Below are 22,548 nucleotides of genomic sequence, written 5' to 3'. Positions count from 1 at the left end.
AGACTATGATATGCTTCAACGTTCTAAAAATTCATAAAGATAGAAAAAGTTTTTCAAAAGTGATGTTCTAAACAAGAAACTATTCGAAAAAGAGAGAAATATCTTCTACAAGACTTCATTTGATTTCAAAATATTTTTTTATGAATTAAATCATATTAAAAGTTTGATTTGCTTCAATGTTTATAATTTATTTAGACATAAAAAGTTTTTTAAAACGAATGCCGGTAGATTCTTGGTTTAGAATGTTTTCAAAAACTGTTCTTGCCGGTTGACCTGGTCGTCGGTTGACTTCAAAGGCAAGCGGTGGTTCCTCCTATTTCTGATGGATTTTGTGCTTCCTTTTGGATGTTTGAAAGAAGATCCGTTGAAACAGAGGTGGCCTTACTCATTGATTGCAATCTGACGATCAAGTCAGTTCAGGGCTTATAGAAACAATAAGTGTTCCCACCGGTTGATTCGATTGCCTTCGTACACCCAATTATGCCTGCCTTCGTTCGTGCCTTCCTTTGATCAAACACTTGAAAATGCAAAGACAAAGGGCGCCCTAGAGGCCTTTTGCACTCCGACGCTCAAGTCAATCTTAGGGCTAGGAAACACCGAAACTTAGCTGTGAAAAGCTTTGTGTATATTATGTGTGTGTATTGCGTAAAAACTTGCGTACCTTATTGGGTTTGATACTACCCCTTATATACTCTAGGGTTTCCGCTAACTGCAATTAGGGTTACTGAGGGTGTGCCTTAGCGCCGCTATCACCCACTCTTAGGGCAATCTAACGCGTAAGGCTCCCTTACTAGAGTGCAACCTCTGACGGGATGACCACCTGGGTACCAACTTGTGCACCTAATCTCTGGGGCCATCCGTCTTGGGAGTGCCCTAGCTGTTCACGTGCCATGCATGCAGTTTACCTCTGGAACGTAACCCTTACGGGCCTTATCTCTTCCAGTGGCCCTTTACTCGTGTTACGCCTGAAAGCGTCATCCACACCACACGCATGGACACTCGTGACCTAGGCTTCTCCCTTGCTTGTAACTGGTGTGTTGTCTGGGATCCACCTCTCGTGGCCCAGCTATGATGTTTGACTTGTCGAGGTTCGATGACACGTCAGCATATCCTGATGACCGATGTCTGACCACTCCTCATCCCTCTGGGCGTACTGTCTGCGAGGAACTCTGGGCGTACTGCTTGTGGGACCCACCTTACATGACCGAGGCCTGGCCACTCCTCGACACCCTGGGCTTGCCATCTGCAAGGCTCTGGCCCATGCCGCTCGTGGGACCCAGCTTACGTGGCCTCACGTCTACTAGCAGTCAACGACGCCCGAGGACTGGTCGGTACAATAACTAAGTAAGCAGTTTCAGTCTTAGAAACAGTGTACCTTTACCAGGGATCTCAAGTCTCTTTTATAGACTGCTTTTAGGTTACCTCATTGTAACAACCCCTCTCTCACAGAAACCTATCTCGAGTGAAAGGGGGCTTGATAGGAAAGCATTATGTTACGTTGTTACATTTTCATTTCCCAATAATTCTAAATACTTGACATCTTTATTAAGAAAGTTTAGGGATGTTATTGACATACCTCCTGAAGGTTTCCCACTTTTAAGAGGATTTTCACAAAAAAATTATCTCTTCCCGAAACATCCATTACAATCATGACATGTATATATAATTATCCCGTATGAAATCCCTAAGCTTCATGCACATAAGTTTGTTGCACATCATAATCTTAGAAATATCTTCTCTATGTAGAAACTCACTGTGTTATTTGCAGGGGTTCTAAATTCGAGGTCGAATTCTCTCCAACTTGGGGGGCATGATGTGACCCAAAAATACATGAAGATGACCAAGGATGCTATACTTGAAGTGTCATCTCAACAAGCAAATAAAGACTTCATCAATAGAAGAAATGGACAAGGCCCAAAGCATTTGAAGTTCTTCTTATTAGTCATCTCAAAATGAGGCCCAAGCCCAATTAATATATTTTTTTGTAATATCTTTATAATAGATTTAAAATAGAACATAAAAAGGGAAGTATGAATAGGAGTATAGGACTTATGAAGAGTAGTACCAAAAGTCACTTTTTCCATGGAGCATGTAACTTGTTGGGCGGCATTTTCATATGCCTTTGCCTTCCCATGCCTTTTCATATGACCAACTCTCTACACTATATAAAGATGTGCTTGACTATTGTACACAAAAATAATTGATATTGAATTTGAAAGAAAGGTTACTCTCCTCAAATTGAGTGGGTTATTTTGTGACACTTGTTCTCCTTCTCCTAATCTTATCTTGTGAGTCATTGGGAGCTCTCAAGTGGCGGTATTCCTCACTCATCTTGGAGCCATTCATCTTCCAAGTGACGTGAATCACTCCCTTGTCTACAACCACATTAGTTTTCACCAACTTTTCATCTTCGTCTTCCATTTCCATGCCATATCAAAACTCTAAAACATATCTTGTTGTTTGTTCTTATTTCTAATCAGTAGAACTTGTTTAGTTGTTGTTTTCAATCGGTAGTTTGTAGTTATCTCTTATTTTAATCGGTTGAAATTTTTGGTTTGTTATTCTAATCGGTTCAAATGCATCAATACATCAATCCAATCGGTTCATCTTCATGTTAATGGGTTTCTATTTGGTTTAGTGTGTTTGTATTATAGTTTCAATTCAGTTTCTTATTCTTGTTTGTGTTCTTGAATTGCTTGATAATCTTGATCCTAATTCTTGAAAGTGTTTATTCATGAATCATCTCCTAATCAACTCACATCAGTTTAGATTTCTTGCTTTTAATATTTTCTTGTTTGTCTTTCAATTTTTCTTAAGTTTTGTTGTGGGATTCTTGAGTAAGCAAGTGTAAGAGCTTTGTCATCTTTCACTTGAAGTGTTTGCTACCAAATGTAGACCTTTGTGCTTTGAGTGCAAATATTTCTTGAGTGCCTTGCAATTCTTTCCTCCTTCACTAAAATTGTCGAGTGACACAAGTGAGGAGTTGATAAAATTTTTGTTTTTTTTTCACTAATTGTTGGTTTTCTTTTTGGTGCAAATCATGGTGCATCTGTCTTCGAGAGAATCTTCAAAGCCACAATCTCCTCAAAAGGATTTTCTTTTGGGAGAACTTGCGGAAACCAAGAGGATTTTGGCCCAAAAAGAAGAGAAGATGAGGCAATTAGTGGAGAGGTTGCAAAGACTAGAAGCAGTTGAAGAAAGACAAAATAGAGGAAGGAGATGGGAACAAAGGAAAGCCTTTAGAAGCCACACGCAGTATGGGAGTCAAAAGGACAAACAAGATTGGAGAGTGCATAACTTTGAAGAGAGGGGTCGGACAACAACCACCATCAAAGCCTTCTTTCCCTTTTGTATCCCAATGTGTATCTAGGATGGGAAGCTAAAGTAGAGAAAATTTTTAATGTGTATGAGGTCAAAGAGGACCAAAAGATTAAGTTAGCTTCCCTAGAATTCGTAGATTATGCCATGCAATGGTGGCATCAAACTGTAACGGACATTGGTTTGAACAAGAGGTCAGTCGTAGTCTTTTGGGATGATTTAAAGAATTGCATGCACGCACGATTTGTTCCTCCTCATTATAGGAAGGAACTCTTGTTGAGGCTCTAACAAGGACCTAGGAGTGTAGATGAATATTTAAATACTTAGAAACTACTTTGACCAAAATTAATATGCATGATAGTGAGTTGAGAAAGATAGCTAGGTTTATGAGTGGTTTAAGGAGAGAAATACAAGATATTGTAGAATTATATGAGTACTCTTCTTTGCAAAAATTGGTTCACCTAGCCATCAAGGTAGAATCACAACTTTTGAAGAAAACCAATTTCAAAAATACTCATAATGATGGCTTCTACAAATCTTCATGGAAGGATTAAAAAAAAAATTCTACAAAAACTTTTCCTTCCAATTTTTCAAAAGAAACCACTTCTAACCATGGAGTTTCTAAACCTTCCACCTATACTCCTAAGTCACCCCCCAAAACGTCAAACACAAAATGTTTTAAATGTCTAGGTTTTGGGCACATAGCTGTAAATTGTCCATCCAAAAGAACCATGATGGAAAAAGGGGGGGTTGTTGTGAGTGACCATAGTTCCCAAGCCAAAGGTCTAGTTCCTCTACCTCTTCAAGAAGCCAAAGTGAGGATATACATGAGTTGCCTTGTAAAGGTGATTTGTTAGTAGTAAGGCGCATGCTTGGACACATTCAAAAACCTTTTTATGAGAGTCAAAGGGAAAATATTTTTCATACAAGGTGCCTTATTAATGACAAATTATTTCCCTTAATTGTAGATGGGGGTAGTTGCACAAATGTGGCAAGTACAAGAGTGGTGGATAAACTTGGATTACCCACCATCTCTCATACAAAGCCCTACAAATTACAATGGCTTAGTGAAGACGGAGAAATCGTTGTCAATAAACAAGTCCTCATAGCTTACTCCATTGGAAAATATAAAGATGAGGTCTTGAGTGATGTTGTGCCAATGGAAGCCACCCACATTCTGTTATTTCAGTTATGATGAGCTGACAATCCTTAAGAAAAACAATCATTTTGTTTTGAAATTAACCTATTGTTTTTATAACAACTTTCTAAATGTTTTTTGAAAAGTTGTTAGAAACTATTTCTATATAAAGAAAGGTTTTTCTCACATGAAAGGGTGTTGTGCAATCACGGTTTTAACAGAGATTAAACTTTTTCAGTGTGAGAAGAAAGATTGGAATGAGTTTTTGAAAGGTTTTTCAAAAAGATCTTCAAGTTTGCTTGTTCTAAAAAAGCATTGATCTTGATGAAGATGCTGGTGCGATTCTGCTGCATTTAAGTTACTGGTTTTCAGTTCTTGCATCTTCTTTCAGGTGTTATCCTTCCTTATTCATTCTTGTAAAAGGTGTTAGTGTAAGTCACTCTTTGATAGGGTTTATTGAATTGCAAGGTGTACTGAAATAGGGTTTTTCAGCTTTGGTTGTATTGTTCTTGTAGGGTTCAGGAATTGTTGTATGTTGTAATTGATTGAAACTATTTTTTTAGTGAATTTCACCTTGGAGTGAGGTGAAACTGGATGTAACTCATTATGAGTGAACCAGTATATGGTGTGCTTGCATTATTCTTCTCATCCCTGCACTCGTTTATGATATTTTGGTTAATCTGTTAAGAAAGAAATATGTTCATTTAAAATTGAACCAGTTATTTATGGGCTTACTCAAACTGTTCTTCTTGATCTGGAAAAGTTCTTTAATCATAAACAAAGGCTTTTGAATCAATGTTTTTGATTGGTTTAAGGAGAAACAATTTCTTCATTGAATCTTTGTTAAAGATTCATTTTCTTTGAAGATTTGTGTTGAAAGAACTTGGTTGATCTTTTGTATAAATTGTGTTCTTCAAGTTGTTGGAAAATTAACTAATCTGATCTATTAACTTTCCCTGTTTGATCTCAATCCTAATATGAACAAGTTCTGGTTTTGTTAAACTGTATTGAAAAATTAATCTATTCCTTTTAAAATCAATTTGTTCCTTTTCTTCTGATATATTGTAAACAAACTTGTGTTAGAATATATGACCTTAAACAAGAGGGGGAGGGGGGGGGGGTGTGAATTGTTTAAAAGAGGGTTTTGAAAACTTGTCCAGGTTTAATGAATTTTTTTTGTATAAATCCAGAATAGGAATCAAGTTAGCCAAGCACTCAAGCAGTTATGCAGAAATACATAGAAAAATAATCGGTTGTTTCTTCGAAACAATTGGTTGTTTATATCAGTTAAGCTTAAAACATAATTAAAAAGAGTTCAGGGTAAGAGAAAATCACACAAACAACTTATATTGGTTCACTCTTAAATCAAGAGCTACATCCAATCCCCAGAATACCACTCGATAATCCACTAAGCCATCAAACCATATTACAAAACACAAGCCACCAAAGTAGTGACCTTGAACCCTTCAAGAAACACACTACCTTTGGCAAACCACACCAAGAGTGTTGATCTTGAAAACCTCAAGAACACACAATACTCCTTGGCAACACAACACCAGAAATACAGTAAGTTTAGAAAGGATTACACCTGATCACAGTACAATCTGAATTGAATACAATTGCAATTTTATTCCACACTCTCTTGAAAATCCAAAGCTTGATGTGAATCTTGAAATCTTAGAATCAAATCTGTCAAACTGAATTTCTCAAAGTTGTTTGGTTTCAACCAACCGATTGTTTTGGCTTCACAGTTAAGTCAACCAAACCAAACACCTTTCAACCTTTTTCAAAAACTCCTAAGAGTAAAACAACCGGTTGATTCGACAAAACAACATGTTGTTTTTCACTTAATTGGAAAAACACTTAATTTCAAAAAGGTTTTAAGTCATATCAGTTTTAGATTCAACAAAGGAGTGGATCACACTTTATTCTACCCAGATCCCACCCAAACACAACAGCAACACCAACCTTTCATCAAACACCTTGGATTTGGATTCTTCAAAGCACTTGATCACACTTGATCAACAATCTCCCTCTATTTGATGAAGACAAATCCCTAGTTGCTTTTGTTGATCTTGATTGAATCTGAAACAGCACCTGCAAAACAAAAAGTTATGCAATGCAGAGCATCTCTCATAGCAGGTTATGATGGCACATAAACCAGTTTTCTACACAATCATAACAGTAGAAAAACTAGCCAAAAAACTCACCTAAAACACACCAAACTGCAACACCATACAAACCAGATTGCAGCAGAACATTAAATCAGAGTTATAGCAGGTTATAACAGTTTGTATGACTACACATGAACCATATTCTGCCCTTATTTTTCTTCACAAATACACTTTAGGCAGAGAAAACAGTTTTAAGAAAGATTTTGAGAGTCAAGAATGCCTAACTCATTTCTTAAAAAGAAAAACTTGTCTTTTGGCAAAGGTTTTGTGAATATATCAGCAAGTTGCATTTTTCTTTCAATGAATTTCATCTCACAATCTCCATTGTTCATATGATCTCTTATGAAGTGATGACGAATCTCAATGTGTTTTGTTGTTGAGTGTTGAATCTGATTTTTGGTGAGATTTATAGCACTTGTATTGTCACAAAGCAAGGGAACCTTGCTAATTTTCAAACCAAAATCTGCCAGCTATTGTTTAAGCCAAAGTATTTATGCACAACAACTTCCAGAAGCAATGTATTCAGCTTCTGCAGTGGAAAGAGCTACACAAGCTTGTTTCTTACTATGCTAAGAAATGAGACTTGATCCAAGAAGATGACAAGTGCCACTTGTGCTTTTTCGGTCCAGCTTACACCTTGCAAAATCAAAATCTGAATATCCAATTAAGTGAATAGGAGATTAAGAAGGATACCACAGACCAACATTGGTTGTTCCTTTGAGATATTTGAGGATTCTTTTTGCAGCCTTGAGATGAGATTCCTTTGGATTTGCTTGATATCTTGCACAAAGACACACGACAAACATGATATCCGATCTACTTGTTGTGAGATAGAGTAAGGAACCAACTCTATATTTTGTTTGAGCTACCCCTTTTCCAGCAACATCAACATCCATGTAACAACTTGAAGGCATAGGTGTGCTAGCTTCTTTACAACTTTCCATTTCAAATTTCTTGAGAATTTCTTTGCAATACTTTGATTGACATAGGAAAATTCCACCTTTGGATTGCTTGACCTACAGTCCAAGAAAGAATGAAAGCTCTCCCATCATGGACATTTCAAACTCACCTTGCATGGCAACCACAAATTCCTCACATAAACTATCTTTGGTAGCACAAAAAATGATGCATCAACATAGATTTGAACCAAAATAATATCAGAATTTGCCTTCTTGATGAAGAGAGTTTTGTCAATCATCCCTCTCTCATAGCCATTAGATAAAAGAAAGTTACTAAGCCTCTCATACCATTGCCTTGGAGCTTGCTTAAGCCCTTACAATGCCTTTTTCAACTTATAAACATGATTGGGATGTTGATGATCTTCAAAGCCCGGTGGTTGCTCAACATAGACTTCTTCATTGATAATTCCATTGAGAAAAGCACTCTTAACATCCATTTGAAATAGTTTGAATCCACTCATACAAGAAAAAGCCAACAACAACCTTACAACTTTTAATCTTGCAACAGGAGCAAAGGTTTCACCATAATCAATTCCTTCTTCTTGATTGTAACCTTTGGCAACTAGCCTTGCCTTGTTTCTAGTAACATACCAGCCTCATCTAACTTATTTATGGAGACCCATTTAGATCCAATGATGTTCATCTCATCTGTCTTGGGAACAAGAAACCATACATCATTCCTAGTAAACTGATTCAGCTCTTCATGCATTGCATCCACCCATTTCTCATCTTTAAGAGCTTCTTCAATTGACTTTGGTTCAACTTGAGAGACAAAAGTTGTGTGCCTGCAGAAGTTTGAGACATAACTACGTGTAGAAACACCCTCCTTTATCTGCCTAATGATGTTCTCCACTGACAGATCCCTTGGAGTTCTCCATTCTTTAGGTAATACATCATGCTGCAGAATTTCAATCGCTTGTTTCGACGAATCAATCAGTTGTTTTCTGGACAAGAGCCCAGCTTCTGCATAATGATGTTTTGTTCATCCTCTTCTATGTTGTTCTTCGAGGATTTCACATCCATGTGATCAACTTCATCAAACACCACATGAACATATTCCTCTACAATCATGAGCCTCTTGTTGTAGACCCTATAAGCATGACTATTTGAGGAATAGCCAATAAAAATGCCATTGTCTGCTTTTTCATCAAACTTTCCCAGATTTTCTTTCCCATTATTCAGAACAAAACAGCTGCATCCAAACACTTTTAGGTGACTAATTTTTGGCTTCCTTCCATTGAAGAGTTCATAAGGAGTTTTCTTCAAAATTAGCCTTATTAGTACTCTATTCATCACATAGCAAAAGGTACTAACAACATCAACTCAAAAATATTTGGGTAGAGAAGATTCACTTAGCATGGTTCTTGCTATCTCTTCAAGAGATCTGTTCTTTCTTTCCACTACACCATTCTGTTGAGGAGTTCTTGGTGCAGAAAAATTGTGCCTGATCCCCGTCTTCTCACAGAATTTGCTGAATTTCTCATTTTGAAATTCCCCTCCATGATCACTCCTTATTGAGCCAATGCTACTGTTTTTTGTTGTAAACTTCTAGCAAGCTTTTTGAAGGCAGAGAAAGCATCACTCTTTGATTCCAAGAAGAGTGTCCATGTGTACCTAGAAAAATCATCAACAATAACAAGAGCATACTAGTTACCACCAAGACTCATGGTTCTTGAAGGGCCAAACAAATCCATTTGAAGCAGCTCAAGGGGTTTTTGAAGATGAAAAAACAATTTTAAGTTTGAAGAAATTTTTAATTTGTTTCCCCTTTTGACATGCTTCACATACGTGGTCCTTCTCAAACTTAAGTTTGGGCAACCCTATCACAAGATCTTTTGAAATCAATTTGTTCAAATGATTCATGTGAATGTGTGTTATTCTTTTGTGCCATAACCAAGATTCATCATGTTTAGAAAGAAGACAACCAAAGGGACAAGGAGAAGAGTATCTAAGAGTAGACATTGTTGATTCTTTTACCAATCAACATTACTTCCTTTAAATTGGGAAGGGAAATTTCACAAGAGTTTGGCTTGAAGATTACTTGATAACCCTTGTCACACAGTTGGCTCGTACTAAGGAGGTTGTGTTTTAGTCCTTCCACATACAAGACATCATGAATCAGCAAGATACTCTTGTCTCCTTTAGAGACTCTTCCAAGAATCCTTCCTTTATTGTTGTCTCCGTATGTCACATGCCCTTCTTGTTTGAAGATGATGTTTACAAATTTTGATTTATCTCCAGTCATGTGTTTGGAACAACCACTATCCAGATACCACAACTGCATGCTTTCTATCAATTTTCCCTACAAAAGGCAAATTCAAGTGCAAAGATTTGGTCCCCTTACAAATTTGGGTCCTTTTGATTTATATTCATTATTGGGAACTTCATAACTTTTGGGAATCCATCTCATAATACCTTTAGGAACTAAATATTTCCTAATTTTACAGAACCTAACTGAGTGGGGGGATGAATTGTTTAAAAAGGGTTTTTTAAAACTTTTCCAGGTTTAATGAAATTCTTTGTATAAATCCAGAAGAGGAATCAAGTTAGCCAAGAACTCAAGCAGTTATGCAGCAATACACAGAAAAACAATCGGTTGTTTCATCGAAATAATCGGTTGTTTATATCAGTTAAGCTTAAAACATAATTAAAAAGAGTTCAGGGTAAGAGAGAATCACACAAACAACTTATATTGGTTCACTCTTAAATCAAGAGCTACATCCAGTCCCCAGAATACCACTCGGTAATCCACTAAGCAATCAAACCATATTACAAAACATAAACCATCAAAGTAGTGACCTTGAACCCTTCAAGAAACACACTACCTTTGGAAAACCACACCAAGAGTATTGATCTTGAACACCTCAAAAACACACAATACTCCTTGGTAACACAACACCAGAAATACAGTAGGTTTAGAAAGGATTACACCTGATCACAGTACAATATGAATTGAATACAATTGCAATCCTATTCCACTCTCTCTTGAAAATCCAAAGCTTGATGTGAATCTTGAAATCTTATAATTAAATCTGTCAAACTGAATTTCTCAAAGTTGTTTCTTACTTATTTGAAAACATAAACAAACCATTTATATTTTCCAAAGATTGGTCAAACCAATTAATGAAGGAGCGTATTTAGTTAGAAAACATTTAAAACAGATTCACCATTCAAAACTGAATTCTGTTAGGATTTTCAAAGAAAGAATCGGTTGAAATCACGAAACAACCGATTGTTTTGGCTTCACAGTTAAGTCAACCAAACCAAACACCTTTTGAACATTTTTCAAAAACTCCTAAGAGTAAAACAACCGGTTGATTCGAGAAAACAACATGTTGTTTTTCACTTAGTTGGAAAAACACTTAATTTCAAAAAGGTTTTAATTCACATCAGTTTTAGATTCAACAAAGGAGTGGATCATACTTTATTCTACTCAGATCCAACCCAAACACAGTAGCAACACCAGCCTTTCATCAAACACCTTGGATTTGGATTCTTCAAAGCACTTGATAACACTTGATCAACAATTTGTGTTTGCGAAAATTTTATAACTTCAATTCACCCCTCCCCTCTTGAACTTAGACACTTGTTCCTGCTGGTTGACCTAAAACGTCTTCAAGTGTCTACGTCACTCTCACGTCCAGAATCCCTGCCCTTGCACGTGCTTTCCTTTGATGAATGCCTAAAAACACAAAGACAAAGGGCACCCTAGAGGCCGTTTGCACTCTGACGCTCAAGTCAATCTTAGGGTTAGGAAACACCAAAATTGTAAGCGTAAAAGCTCTATGTAATTGTATGTGTTAAGCGGCACAAATGAATAGTGTACCTTGCTAAGTTTGTGACTTCCCTTTATATAGACTAAAACTAGGGTTTCCACTGTTTCCATTGCCCAAAATGGGCTTCCTGAAGGGGTGGGCCCCAGCGCCGCAGTTACCCACTCTTAGGATAACCTAGTGGTGGGGTTCTCTAACTGGAGTGGAACCTCTGACGGGGTGACCATCTGGGTGCCTCCTCGTGCACCTGATCTCTGAGGTCACCCGCCTTGAGAGCACCCTACCTGTCCACGTGTCATGCATGCAGCTCGCCCCTAGAACGCGACCCTCACAGGTCATATCTTTCCAGTGGCTTTATAGTTGTTGATCCTGCCTGTTGACCAGAACGTTGGAACCTGCCTCGTCAAAGGATCGACGTGTGCACCGCTTCAAACTTCCGTCCTTCTTCAAGATCCACCTCAAGAACCTGCAAAAGAACAGAGCGGCGCCGCTGCGGCCGATTGCACTCCAACGCCCAAGTCAGTGACCGAACCACCAAATACTAAGAGCAAGAACACTCAAGAAATCTCAAGGAACCGTGCAATGTTCTCTCTCACAGTCAGCTCTAGAACTCGCAAGCGTAAAGAGTATAATCTGAACGTGCGTACCTCAGAAAGTTCGTTGAGAACTCTTATATACCTGGTCACTTTCTCTCTCCTGGCAGTTACAGGCCTGGACACGTGGCTCGCATCTAGTCGTACACGTGCCATCATCTGGAGCCTCCTTGACTTGGGCGCTGCTTCTGACTCCCTTTTTGGCTAAGTTATTTATGCATGGTACTGCCCAGCGCATAGCTAACTTGGGAGCGCGATCTTTACTGGAATAGGCGAGTTAGGGTGCTCTCGTACACCTTCCCTGTGGTCTCGCCGGCCGCCTTCATAATCTGCGCCACCTTCATCTCTGGCGATGTGCTTGCTCTGGCGATCTCCAATCACTTGGTCGCCTTGGTCGCCTGGATTTACATCTGGCGACTTCATCTTTAACCCGGTGATCGCCGGTTTTGGTATGCTGGAGATCGGAACACGCCAACTTAATAACTGGCGGCTTCACGAGCCTCCCGACTTCCTCCCCTTCTGCCAACCTGGCGCCTTGTCAACACGCCTATACTGTAGCTGGATGCCACGTCATCACTTCCGACTACCAGGGCGGTACACAAGCCCCCCAGTCTTAAGCGAAGACTTGTCCAGCGAAAAGACTGAAAGGGTCACGTCAACACCGATCTTCGTGGCACTGACGCGGAATTCCAAGCGGTTGTACTTTCTGCTTCTCTGACGCTCCACCAAACCTCTCACCCATCGCTCGACACGTGGCTTCATCAACGGTTACCTTCAGTTACCGCTTGCGCTTCCCAAACCCATTTCGAAAAACCCTTAAACCCATTTTTCACTCCACTGTTCCATCACTTTTCTTCGTATTCGCAAACGCTCTAACTTCCTTCTGCAAAAAAGCTCTCGACGTTCTTCAACACTCTGAATCACCAGCATCCTTCATCGTCTTCCTGATCATCAAAAGGTACCTCCTTTCCTTCTTCTGCCGGTTTTTCCTGCATTTTAACCGATTCGCATCATCCTGTAACTGTCTGGTGCATACGTTGTGGGTTGCTTTTTCCATTTCTCCTTCTACGTAACTTAAGGCTTCGTCAATCGTCGCAACGAACCTACGTTCGTTCGTTTTTCACCTTTCTTCCATGATCGAGTCAGCCTCTGTGACCCCTGACCATTTTTCCTTTTCTTCTTCCTTTGCAGCTGCAACAATGGCTCGCACAAAGATCACCCCGAATCCTCCTCCTTCATCACGAAACCCCTCTTCACAAGCACACGACCCACCGCGAGTACGTGGCGCTTCATCTTCCCAGGCTGAGAGGCCTGCACCTTCCCGCCCCAACCTGGCCCAGGCTACTCCGCCTGTCACCGGAGGAGCCTCCGTCCCCCCACCAGACTTTAAAAAACTGTATCCCTGGGCCAACTCGACCCTGTTGAGGGAAACGTCCTCTGTGAACACTGCTGGAGCAGTTCTGCGGTTAACGAAGGGGGATGAACCTCATCAATCATTCCACAAGGAGCACGATGAGAAGATGACAGTGCTACCTTGCCCCTCCGATTTGCCAGTTTGCACCGACGACAAAGCGAGCAACGATGGGCCCTTCTGCTTTGTCTACACAACTCTATTCAAGAAGGTGAAACTCAGGTTTCCCTTCACCCGCTTTGAGAGGGAGCTTCTTACTGAGCTCAACATCGCCGCCGCCCAGCTTCATCCCAACAGCTGGGTGTTCGTGCGAGCGTTCCAAGTGATGTGCGACCATCTGGGGTTGCCAGCATCTATAGATGTATTTTTGTTTCTCTTCGAAGCCAAGCACCCAGGAGACCGCCTGTGGGTAAGCTTGAATGGGATTGCTGGGAGATCAATCCTCTCCATCTTCCAGCAGTCCTATAAAGATTGGAAGGGAAAGTTTGTCCAAGTGCGCCCCAACGACAAGGACACTTCCCTACTCGACGGCTTCCCCTTGTACTGGGTGAACAAGGGGAGCAAAGAGTCCAAGAGCTGCTTCAGGAGACCCAGAAGTCCTGATAGCATGGGCGCATTGGATCGAGATCTCTACTTCTTTTGGAAGAGTGTGGCGGATGCCAACATCACCTTTCTCACCACCACACTCATATGCTTCGAGTTCTTCGAGGACCAGCTCGAAATTCGAATAGGTTAGAACATTCAAGTTCTTCTTCTAACACTGCTTCTGTTAACTGTTTCTGGGCGTCTTGTGCGTTGCGCGCAACACTTTGGTTTTATATTTCTGCACTATTTGTCTGCTTTGTCGCATACTGTCTTATGCATTTATCTTCTTTCTTGGCTAACCCATGTATTTTGGCTCTATGCAGATAACATGTTGGGCCAGGGCAAACTTGCTGAATTAAGGACGCTCGCCCAACTCCACGGGTTGGCAGCGGGTTCCCAAACAGTGCCAAATTCTGTGGTGGAGATCGCCGCCGCACAGGGTCGATCGCCACCCAAGGGCCCAGCTCCTTCCGATGTCCAACCTGCCGCCCAACGCAAAAAACTTGTCCTCAAAAGGCCCAAGAGGAAAGCCCCCCAGGTGATCCACGAGGAGGAAGAGGAGGACGACGAGGCCACTGAAGATGGCCTTGTCACGAAGAGGAAGAGGGTGGCACCTTCTTCACCACCTGCACCACCCCCTCTTCCCACATCAACGCCGCCATCTACGCCTACTCCACCTCCATCATCGCCACCCCCACAAGCTCCTGTTTCGCCAGTCCAAGCCATTCCATTGGCAACTGCAGCACCCGCGGTTGAGGCCGCCGAAGACAATTTCTTGGAGGACCCCCCGAGCGCCTCCACACCGTATGTATCAGCTGGAGGGGGTCCTCCTTCAAATACTTCAGCCGCAGACATTGCTCCGATCGGGGATGAGGTTGCCCATACCTCTCCAATCCTGATTACCGAATCCCCGACGTCGCCACCACGCCCAGAAGCGCCTACTGAAGAACCAACCAAAGAAGGTGGCGACGAAAACCAACAACAGGCCCACCCAGCACCTCTACAAGCAGCAAACCTCCCTCTCGAGGTCACGAGGATGTGGGAGCCTTTATCTGCCAAGCTGAAGACGATAGCAGAAGACATCCCCGCCATCATAACTAGAGCTCTGCAGAGCTCCACCAGGAAGCTCCAGGACGACCTCTTCAACCTTAAAACTGAGAACAACACCATGAAGGTTGAGGTGGAGAAGTTGTCCTTCAATCTGACGCTCGTGGAGATTGAACACTCCCGAGTAGAAGATGCGATGAGCACCGAGCTCCGGTTGGAGCGCAAGGAGGCCACTGAACTCAAGAAAAGATCGAACTAGAGAGCAAGATTGTGCCTTATCGCGTTAAGGTGGCTGACTTAGAGGCCTCGATAAAAACTGACGCCGCCAAGGTGAAGAAACTGGAGCAGAGGTCTGCTGATCGGGAGATCTTCCTTGGTAAGGTGGAGAAGGCGAGGGATGACGCCATGGCTGAGCTTGTCGAGGCCAACAAAGAGAAGGGGAAGATCACCGCTGAATTGGGCCAAGTGCAAGCGGAATCCAAGAAGGTTGCTGAAGACCTTCTCCAGGCTCAAGAGATCAACGAAAAACTCAAAAAGCAAGTTGAAGAGCTGGAGCAGCAGAATAAGGGGCTGAAGGAACAAACTGAAGGACTCCAGAAGCAGATTGAAGATCTTAATATGAGTTCTGCGCAAATTCTGGCTGCTGGATTCGCTGCTGCACGGGAACAGTTTGCATGCTTGTTCCCCGATCTGGATCTCAGCATGGTGTCCTTAAACAACGAGGTGGTGGATGGGAAGGTGGTTCCCGTCGAAGACTAATCAATTTCCCCTCATCCACCACCTTAATGCTTTTTCTTTGTATGCAGTTGTAATGAACTTTCTTCTTTTTCTTTTTACGCACCTCAAACTGATATTTACTTTAATGAAATTGCCTTTGTATTTCTTCTCGTAACTTCCTTGACTGCTTTAATTTCCCTTGCGCAATTCACTTAGCGTAAAATCACTCTTCAAGCAACGAACTTCAACTCAACCACTGGCTTGAAACATTTCTTCACCCGATCTGCTTCATCAAAACGGGTCTTTTAACTTTCTCGCCACTGCTTGAACTTTTCCTGGTCGCCAAAGACTCTTGGCGATATCAACTTCTTTCTGGCTTCATGCCTTGGCCATTGCTCTTTTATCTGGGGTAGAGGCGCCTTTCGGATCCTTCTCTACCTTCCTGAACTTCAGAACAAAAGGCCGGGTGGCTAGGCGTTCTCTTCGAACCTACCTTAGCCACCTTCCAAACTTCGTCCACCCTTAACACCGTACCTGAACTCGTTCGAGACGAGAAGGATTTTATCTTGCCTGAACTCGCTCATAGGCGAGAAGGTCTTTTACTTGCCTGAACTCGCTCATAGGCGAGAAGGTCTTTTACTTGCCTGAACTCGCTCATAGGCGAGAAGGTCTTTTACTTGCCTCTACATTGCCCCGGGGGTTACATCTTCTCGCCCCCAAAAACACTGAGGACTTTTCACTGGTGCCTCTACATTGCCCCAAGGGTTACATCTCCTCGCCCCCAGAAACACTGAGGACTTTTCACTGGTGCCTCTACATTGCCCCAAGGGATAAATCTCCTCGCCCCCAGAAACACTGAGGACTTTTCGCACTTTCTCGCCTGCACTCGCTCGGCGGCGAGGAGGTCTTTAACTCGCCTCAGGACGCGCGAGGGCGTTGAGGTCTTTTGGCTGGTGCCTCCGATCGCCGAAAGACGATGAGGACTTTAACTTTAACTTGTGCCTCCAATCGTCGAAAGACGATGAGGACTTAAAACTTTTTAGAAGGCATGCAATATATCTTTAACGTGCCTTAAGCCACATACAAGTGACAAGGTCTTTCTTCAAAACTTTTTGAAAACAACAGGCACGCAATCTAAAACAACTTGTACTTCGAAAACTTCTCTTTATTGGGTGGCCTCATTAAAAACCCTCCTCAGGGAAAAAAGAGTGCCCCCTTCAAACTGTTTTAACAGAGACATTGTAATATAACTTTGTGTTTGTCTTTACTTACAAGGCTTCTTAACTGTAATACAACTTCAGGTGCGTGGCGTTCCAAGTGCGAGGAATCGCCCCTCCTTCCAATGTCTCTAAGCAGTAGGCGCCGTTCCCGAGCGCCTCGGTTATTCTGAACGGCCTTGTCCACTTGGGCGACAGTTTATTCTCCATCTCGTACTGGTGGGCTTTTCTCATCACCAGGTCGCCTTCTCTAAACTGTCTCGGCATCACCTTCGAGTTGTATCTTCGTTCGATCCTTCTCTTCACTGCTTCAGCCTTCAATCTCGCCTCTTCCCTGACCTCATCCAGTAGATCCAGGTTCAGCCTTCTCTCTTCATTCGAGTCTTCCTCTACAAAGTTCTGGAATCTCGGCGAGCTCTCCTGGATTTCTACTGGAATCATTGCATCACACCCATAGACCAAGCTGAACGGGGTCTCATGGGTTCCTGACTGCTCTGTGGTGTGGTACGCCTAGACTATATGGGGTACCTCCTCAGCCCAGCTTCCTTTGGCTTTCTCTAGCCTTCTCTTCAAACCTCTCAGCAACACCCGATTAGCTGACTCCACCTGGCCATTCGTCTGAGGGTGTTCGACGGACGCAAACACTTGTTGAATTCCCACCCCTTCGCACAGTTTCTTCAACAAGTGGCTTGCAAACTGAGTCCCATTGTCTGACACCAGGCGCTTGGGCACTCCAAACCGGCACACAATATTCTTCCACACGAAACCTTCGATCTTGTGTGCGGTGATCTGGGCCACTGGCTCTGCTTCAATCCACTTGGTGAAATACTCAATCGCCACCACCAAGTACTTCATCTGCCTGATCGCCAGCGGAAATGGTCCCAGGATGTCGATTCCCCAAGTATGGAACGGCCAAGGGCTGTAGATCGACTTTAACTCCTCGGGAGGCGCCTTGTGCCAATCGGCGTGTTGTTGGCACTGTTTGCAACACTGGGCATACTTCTTGCAATCTTCTCTCATCGATGGCCAGTAGTACCCTGCACGGAGAGTCCTTGCGGCCAGAGCTCGACCCCCGACGTGACTTCCGCATATACCTTCGTGGAGCTCTGCCATGATTCTCGTGCACTTCTCGCCATGTACGCATTCCAGGAGTGGATGAGTGAACCCAAACCTGTACAGGTCGCCATCAATCAACGTGTACTTGCTAGAATTTTTCTTTACCTTTCTAGCCTCTGTCGGATCCAGCGGGAGAAGGCCATCTGCTAGACATTGCTTGTATTGTGTTATCCAGGTGTCTGGCTCATGGATAGCGCAGACTTGCGTCATGTTCACCTTCTCTCCTCGACATGCTCTAATTCTCGGCGATCTCAAAGTTTCTTGCGTCAGGGACTTATGGCTTCTCGTTGCTCTCTCCGTCGACTTGCTTATCTGAAGAACCAGGTGATCTGCTACAAATGTTCTCGGCGTCTTCAGAGTTTCTTGAATTACTGTCCTCTGCCTACCCCCCTTGCCAGAACTGGCGAGCTTAGCTAGCAAGTCAGCTCGGGCATTCTGCTCTCTGGGCACATGCACCACTTCAAAGGAGGCAAAGGAACTCTTTAATTCCTGCACATACTCCAAATAAGCCGCCATTTGTGGATCTTTAGCCTGGAACTCGCCTGTTACTTGCCCTGTGACTAGCAGCGAGTCACTCTTAGCCATTAGCACCCTGGCTCCCATCTCTTTGGCCAGCAAAATCCCGGCGATCAGCGCCTCATATTCTGCTTGATTGTTACTGGCTTTGAAGGCAAATCTCAAAGATTGTTCGATCAGCACGCCGTTGGGTCCTTCCAAAATGACCCCAGCACCGCTACCCTGCTGGTTCGACGATCCATCCACCGAGAGTACCCAACGGAAATCGTCCCCTTCAACTCGTGTCGCCTCAGACGAGAGCTCGACCACGAAATCCGCAAAGATTTGCCCCTTGATCGGGCCTCGGGGCTCATACTTAATATCAAACTCTGACAATTCTACTGCCCACTTCACCATCCTTCCTGCAACGTCAGGCTTCTTCAAGACCTTCTGGATGGGCAGGTCAGTCATCACTAGTATGGTGAAGCTATGGAAATAGTGGTTCAACCCCCTCGCCGAAAATACCACAGCCAGCGCAGCCTTTTCCAGGGCCTGATATCTCGTTTCGGGGCCCTGCAACACCTTACTCACAAAATAAATAGGCTTTTGAGCCTGGTCTTGATCCTGGGCGAGCACCGCACTCACCGCTCTCTCAGTTACAGCAAAATACAACCTGAGAGGGGTTCCCACCAGCGGTTTGCACAAGACGGGCGGGCTCGCCAGATATTCCTTCAGCTTGACAAAGGCCTCCTCGCACTCCTTCGTCCAAGCAAACTTGTTATTGCGCCTCAAGCACTGAAAATAGGGATGGCCCTTTTCTCCGCTAGCTGACACGAAGCGAGACAGGGCTGCCATCCGACCCGTTAGCTGCTGAACTTCTTTCACCGTAGCTGGGCTCCTCATCGCCAAGATGGCGGCACACTTATCAGGGTTGGCCTCTATGCCTCTTTCAGTCAGGAGGAAACCCAAAAACATTCCAGCCTCCACGCCGAAAATGCATTTCTCTGGATTAAGCTTTAATTTGAACTTGGCGATCGTCGTGAACAATTCTTCCAAGTCTGCAACGTGCTTGCTCTTTTCCGGCGAGGTTACGACCATGTCATCGACGTACGCTTGCACGTTCCTTCCCAGCATCGGTGCAAGTACTCGATCCATCAGCCTCTGGTACGTGGCCCCCGCGTTCTTCAGCCCAAACGGCATCACCTTGTAGCAGTAGCACGATCTCTCCGTCATGAAGGCTGTCTTCTCTTCATCCATGGGATGCATCTTGATTTGATTATACCCCGAGAAGGCATCCAGGAAGCTCAGCAACTTACACCCTGCAGCGCTATCTACCAGGGCGTCTATGCTTGGTAAAGGATACGAATCCTTTGGGCAAGCTTTGTTCAGGTCAGTGAAATCGACGCACATGCGCCATTTCCCGTTACTCTTTTTCACCAGCACGACATTTGCTAGCCATTCAGGGTACTGAACTTCCCTGATGTGGCCTGCAGCGAGGAGTTTCTGCGTTTCGTTCCTGATCGCCTGCCTCCTCTCTTCGTTGAACTTTCTTCTTCTCTGGCGCACTGGTCTCACCAAGTTGTCCATCGCCAGATGATGGCACAAGAAGTCGGGATCGATCCCGGGCATGTCCGAAGCGGACCATGCAAACGCGTCCAGATGCCGCTCAATCACCTTGGCGATCTGGTCCTGGAGCTCAACCTCCAGGGATCTTCCCAGCTTGAAGATCTTTCCCCCGATTTCTCTCTCGAGCCACTGCTCGACGGGTTTTGGTCTGGTTTCTCTGGCGATCACCGCCCTGGCGATTCCCAGCTCTCTCGCTTCCTCAGGGCGATTCCTTGCCTCTTCCTCCTCCAGACCAGTATTCCCCTCCCCCAGCTCAGCGTCTACCATCTCCACGTCCCTTCCGGCGACCTCTTCTGTTACCGTCGATCTGGGCTTCACACCAGGAGGCGGGGTGGTTGTTACGTAACTCACCGATCTCTTGTTTTTCAGGCTATTCTCATAGCACTTCTTCGCTTCCTTCTGATCGGACTTGACGGTGATAACCACCCCCTCCATGGACGGCAACTTCACCTTCATGTGCCGGGTTGACGGTATGGCACCTATCCTGTTGAGCGTGGGTCTTCCCAACAGAATGTTGTATGTTGAAGGAGCGTTTACAACGAGGTATTTGATTTTCTCCATTCTTGAACCCGCCACATCTGTAAACGTTGTCCTCAACTATATGTACCCCCTGACCTCCACTTGGTCACCAGCGAACCCATACAAACACCCTCCATAGGGCCTCAGCTGGTCAAGGGCCAGCTCCAACTGCGTGAAAGTCGGCCAGAACATCACATCTGCCGAGCTTCCTTGGTCCACCAGCACCCTGTGGACCTTTCTTCCTGTTGTTATCAACGAAATTACTATGGGATCGTTGTCATGAGGCACAACATCCCGGAGATCTTGCTTGGTGAATGTAATATCCACTTCTGGCGAGTGGTCTTCAAACATATCCACCGTCATCACAGACCTTGCGTACTTCCTTCTCTGTGATGCGGTGCATCCACCTCCTGAGAAACCCCCTGCAATGGTGTGGATTTCTCCATGCGTGGGCATCTCGTGCTGCTGAGCTTCAGCACCTGCTGGTTGGGAGCTCGACGCGCCCCCCGTCCTTCTGTCCAGCAAATAGTCATTTAGGAACCCGCTCTTTACCAAATCGTCGAGCTGGCATCCTAATGCTAAGCACGAGTCCACTGTATGGCCAAAGCCCTGGTGAAACTCACACCAGGCGTCTGGCTTTGGTCCCAGCACCTTGTCGCCCACCTTTTCTGGCGCTTTCAACCTAGCGGATATGTTGGGAATGGCGATCAGATCCGCCAATCCCATGACAAACTTGTGCTTAGGCGGGCGATTGTATTCCCGGCGTGCTGGTTGCTGGCGTCCTTGGCCCCTGCCCTTGTTCTTCCTTGGATCATAAGGATGGCGAGTCCTCTGATCCCTCCTGGCCGCCGCTGTCCCCAGCACCCTCTGCGGCTGGATCCTGGTCTGGGCGCGTGGCCTAGCGGGAGCCACGCTTCCTCTCTTCTCGGCGACTTCGCTCTCGTCGGCGATGTGGGCCACCGCAAGTTGCCTAACCTCAGCAAACGTGGCGGGGTGTGCCCTGATCAACGCCTCGCAGAATGGTCTCAGCAACACGCCCTTCTTGAATGCATAGACCAGCATTTCTTCATCTTTGGCCGGCGATCTGACCATCTGCGCCCCAAAGCGATTTAGGTAGTCCCTGAGGGACTCTCCCTGATATTGCCTTATATCAAACAAATCATAAGACACCTTGGGCGGTGCCTTATTCACAATGTACTGCTCGACGAAAATCTTCGAGAACTGTTGGAAACTGGTTATGTGACCGTTAGGCAGGCTCACAAACCATTCCAGCGCCGTTCCCTGGAGCGTGCTCACGAACATCTTGCAGTACACGGCGTCTGATCCCCCTGACAGCATCATCTGCGTATGGAACGTGGTGAGATGAGCCTCGGGATCCTCCACGCCGGTGAAAACAGCCTTAACCGGGACCACGCTCGCAGGAATAGGCGTGTCGGTAATCGCCTGAACAAAAGGCATAGGAAAAACACGAGGTGGCGACGAAGACGCAACCTCTTCAGCAGTAGAACGCCCTTGCTGCTCCTGAAGGGCTTGACGCAGCTCCTCAGTCACCTTGCTAAGCTCATCATTCTTGGCGCGAGAGGCGACCAGGTCCTCATGCATTCTCGCCTGTTCTATGCGCGAGGCTTCCACAGTTGCCTGCAATGAACGCATCATCTCTGCCATCTGCGCCATGGTCATGGCGGCGGCGCCTTCAGCAGCGACGGGCGCAACCGGACTTGAACGATTGCTTCTCATTTTTCTCATGAAACTTAGCGAATCACAGAATGCAGCGAACAACACTTACTTCAGCTACGATCGATTCAGCGATCAATCGGGAAAACTGCGCGTAACTCTGCAAAAACTCAAGAACACCGCGAA

The sequence above is a fragment of the Phaseolus vulgaris genome, chromosome 5, assembly GCF_000499845.2.
Source record: "Phaseolus vulgaris cultivar G19833 chromosome 5, P. vulgaris v2.0, whole genome shotgun sequence".
Classification (NCBI taxonomy): domain Eukaryota; kingdom Viridiplantae; phylum Streptophyta; class Magnoliopsida; order Fabales; family Fabaceae; genus Phaseolus; species Phaseolus vulgaris.
Note: the sequence above shows the minus strand (reverse complement) of the source record.